Source organism: Prunus avium, unplaced genomic scaffold (genome assembly GCF_965620075.1).
Source record: "Prunus avium unplaced genomic scaffold, drPruAviu1.hap1.1 HAP1_SCAFFOLD_56, whole genome shotgun sequence".
Taxonomy (NCBI): Eukaryota; Viridiplantae; Streptophyta; class Magnoliopsida; order Rosales; family Rosaceae; genus Prunus; species Prunus avium.
In genome coordinates this window covers 80,001-85,000 of record NW_028276912.1, presented here as the reverse complement: position 1 = coordinate 85,000, position 5,000 = coordinate 80,001, and positions in this window count along the sequence as shown.

Here is a 5,000-nt window from a genome sequence, read left to right as displayed (position 1 = left end):
AGTATCATGTATTCCCACTATCTCAAGCAAATGGTTTCTAAAACATTTAGTGGGAGTATTATGTGCTACTAATATATTGCACTGGGAACCATTTAATGAGATTAGATAGGTAATTTTAACAGGATTAAAATTGGATTAAAATGAGACCAATTTAACTACCCTCAAAGCAATATTAAGTTGATAAGCGAAATGGCACTTTGAATGCTATTTTGTGGCCTTCCACCGTGGTAGTCTCTTATTGGGTGGCACATTTACACCTTGTTGTACCTCAGTGAGGCAACATCCAGTACTTGTAACCATCCAAGGGAAGCCTATTACACATACTTGATGTAGTGCGGATAGATAACGAGTGTGGCCAACAAACTGTTAGGTTGAGGTCATACTTGAAACCCTATACCCACAAGCATGGTGGGAATAACTTAACTAAGACGAACGAAACCAACAAACTGTTAGGTTGAGGTCTAGTTCTCTAGAGGCCATAGTGATGGGTATTCACATTAATGATGTGATTGGATAAGAGTATCCCCTCATTAGTATCATAGCAATCCAACAAACTGTTAGGTTGAGGAAAACTATTTGAAAGTGAGACTCCCATCCCCACTAAGAGTTTCAACGGAAACTCTCGGATTTCAGGAGGGATATGAAATTTGCCAAAAATAGTGGGAGCTACCACCATGACTTAAAGACCCTAAGTCTTTGGTAGAAGATTAATCTAAAATTAAAATCTATTTACGTTTTGCAGAATTTCAAATTAACCATCACAAACCCAATCTCGAAGATACTTGACTCAAACGTCCAAGATGACACGAACTATCCGGTTTGATTGCACAAACACCAACTTGTCCTATAATTGGATGAGATTAGTTGTGTATAAGAAAAACCCCACCACATACCCCTCTTGGTCCATATGCCATTGAGGATGAGACAAAGGCTTATAAGAAGCATGTGTCAGATGACAACCGAGGTAAAAGTTACATGTTGGCATCCATGAAAAGGTGAAGCTACTCCTAGCTTACAATACCATATGAGAACTTGTTGTGACAAGAATGGTAAGTGGGTTCCCGGTTAATCAACATGATCTCAAAGTAATATAATTACTTAAGATATTGAAAAATATGGATTTTTCTTTGATGTTGAAGTTCAACAAGATTCTTTCTTTCATCCCCTTCATCAGTTAATCCCAATATGTTATGAACTATAATATGGGAAAGATGAATGATACCCTATATGAGCTACTCAATATGGCTATAGTAGCTTAAATGAATATCTCAAAAGATAAAGGGTTAAAAGGATAGTTGCAATTTTAGAAGGGTTCTTCTTCTTTCAAATCCAAACAAAAGGTAAGGATAAAGGAAATAAGAAGAAAGGTTTTCTAAAAACCCAAGGAAGAAAGAATACAAAAGAAAGACAAGTAACTTAAAGGTACTTGTTTTCACTAAGGCAAGGATGGACATTGGAAGAGAAATTGCAAGAGATGCCTTGCAAGCCTCAAGAGAAAAACCTTCGGAAGGTCACTCTCTTGTTCTAAAATTAGTAATTACAGTTAAAGCTTCTAAACTGAATAGTTGATTCAGGAGCTAGTCAACATATATGCAATTGTGTGCATGGACTAGTGGGAGTAGAAGACTTGGAAAATGAGAAATGGTGCTGACTGTGGGAAGTAGCACTAATGTAGTTGCCAATGCAATAGGCACCTAACATCTCAGACTACCCTCTGAAGAAGACCTGAATTTGAAATAATTGTTATTTCATTTCTGGATGTGTAAAGAACTTAATATCCGTCTCTATATTTTAAGAGATGGAGTTAATGTTTTGTTTGACAAAATTCTTTGTTCTATTTCACATATCAATCATATCGTTGCTTATGCAATTTTGATTGATGGTCTCTTTTCATTTAAGAAATGAATGGTAGCATTAACTGTATATGGATAAAGATGCAACTAGACCTGAGAGGCCTAGAGATGTGGATACATCAACTAAATTGTGACACCTTAAACTTGGAGGCATTAGCCAAGATAGAATTCACCGGATGGCAAAAGATGGAACCTTTTGGATCATTTGATCATGTTCATATGCCTACTTGTGAATCTTGTCTACATGGTAAAATGACCAAGTCTCCTTTCACTGGTAAAGGAGAAAGAGTTACAGAACTGTTGGGATTAATTCACTAAGATGTTTGTGGATTTTTGTATACAAACACAGATGGCGGTTATTCATACTTCATTACCTTTACCGATGATCATTCACGGTTAGGGTATTTATACTTAATGAAGCATAAATATGAATTTTGAAAAGTTTCAGGAATTCAGAAATGAAGTTGAAAACCAAACAAGCAAGAGTATTAAAATCCTTAGATTCGATCTAGGATGTGAATACTTAAGCACATAGTTTCTTGATTACCTCAAGGAACACGGCATCTTATCACGATGAACTCCACCAGGAATTCCACAACATAATGGAGTTTCTAAAATGAGTTCCATGAGCTGTACTAATTTACCTATATCCTTTTAGGGATATGCACTTGAAACTGCAATTCATTTGCTAAATAGAGTGCCTTCCAAATCCATTCCACAAACTCCATTTGAAATGTGTTTTGGGAAGAAACCAAGTCTTGATTAGATCAAGATTTGGGGTTGTCCAGCATATGTAAAGGCAATATGCGGATAAACTAAATGCAAGGTTAGTGAAGTGTAGATTTATAGGGTATCCAAAAGGAAACTATGGGATATCACTTCTATCACATCGACGAGCAAGAGTTGTTTGTCACAAGGTCAGCTACCTTCCTAAAAGGGAATACACTCTTGATGGGAAAAGGGGGACATGAGATAGAACTCAAGGAATTGTCCAATGAGCTAGAAATCAACACTGAACTAAGTGCAATCCCAGATCCACAAACTTGTTGTAACACAGACTCCACGTAGTTCAAGAAGGGTTAGCAGAATGCCTAAAAGGTATTATGGTTTCCTTCATGACAACAAAGGAGAGTTGAATCTCCTAAGTGATTGTAAGGATATCGAAGACCCTTCGAACTACAATGAGACAATGTCAGACATTGACTCATAGAAATGGCTTGGAACCATGAAATCCGAAATGGATTCTACGTATACCAACAAAGTCTAGACTCTAGTTGATCCTCCTCCTGGTATTGTACCAATAGGGAATAAATGGATCTTTAAGAGGAAGATAGGCTCAGATGGGATAGTAGAAACCTACAAAGCAAGGCTAGTAGCAAAGTGCTACAAGCAAAGAGAAGGGATTGACTATGAAGAAACCTTCTCTCCTGTCACTATGACAAAGTCTATTCGGATTTGGCTTGCAATAGCTGCATACCATGATTATGGGATTTGTCAAAATGGATGTGAAGGCGGCTTTTCTGAATGGCCACCTTCAGGAAGAACTATATATAGATCGACCTGAAGGCTTCATTTCTAAAGTTGATAAGCATAAGGTATGCAAGCTACATAGATCCATTTATGGGTTGATGCAAGGTTCTTGGAGTTGAAACATCCTATTTGATGAAGTTGTCAAAACATTTGACTTCGTACAAAAACATGGATGACTAATGAGTGTACAAAAGGTCAGTGGGAGTTTGGTAGCATTCCTAGTGATGTATGTAGATGACATACTACTTATCGGAAACGATATAGGAATGATATCTTCAGTGAAGCTGTGACTCATTAAAATCATTCTTAATGAAAGATTTTAAAGAAGCATCTTACATACTTGAGATAAAGATTTATCCTGATAGATCTAAGAGAATAATTGGATTATCTCAATCCTTGTATGTTGATAAGATGCTAAGGAGATTTCATATGGAACAGTCTAAGAAAAGTTTACTTCCAGTATGACATGGACTTCACTTTTCTAAGAGCATGTGTCCAAAAACTCATTATGAGATACAGTAGATGAGTAAAAATCTCTTATGCATATGCAATTGGGATTCTCATATATGTCATAGCATGTACGAGACATGATATCGGTTATACGAGTATAACTAGAAGATATAAATCAAGCCCATGATTGGATCAATTGGGAGCAGTCAAGTATGTTCTTAAATACTTAAGAAGGACTAAGGACATGTTCCTCATCTGAGAGAAACATCAGAGTAGCAAGTGGAAGCATTTACTGATTTGGGTAATATATCTATTATCAATTATTGCAAATCCACCTAAGGGTACGTCTTCATTTTGAATGAACACGTAGTTGTTGGAGAACAACTAAAGTTGATTACATTGTCGCTTTAGAAGCTACAATAAAATCTGTTTGGATAAAAAGGTTCATTACCGAACTAAATGAGGTTCTAACCATAATGTCACAAGTACCTTTACTGTGTGATGACAATGGGGCGATAGCTCAAGCCAAGGAACCTAGGTCTCATCAAAGATCCAAACACATAGAAAAATGTTACCATTAGATGGGGCATCTGCAAACAACGTAACAGATCCACGCACTAAGCCTATGTCACAGTCACAACTGGATAGACATACAGAGATAATGGGTATGAGATACATGGCTATGTGGCTCTAGTGCAAGTGGGAGATTGTTAGAAATGTGCCCTAAGAGCCAATACATTTGATGTAATCTCCTTAGAATACATTTCGTATATGATATATAAAGGGCAAACTTATTTGTTATCTTTTACATCGTGTAAAGAAACAAATGTCCCGGGTATGCTAAATAAGAGATAAAGTAATCTAAAGAAGATTAGATTCGGGAGACCTTTAATCTCTAACTGTAGCATCCCAAAATGTTCCTAATCATAGGTTATCAAATGGGCATTGATAAACCGTCAAGATTAGCACATATTATGTATGCTCAATTGGGAGGATGGTTAGTTTCAAACCATTTGTGTAGTTGACACTAATACAAGTATGTGGGTGCTCATTAGTGAATGAGTACACTGAACGCGATCAACCGTAGTTCTCATATGGAGTATTTATCTATATGTCAAATGAGAACTCATAGTTGCAATAATGCAAATTAGTCCTTAGACCTGAGGC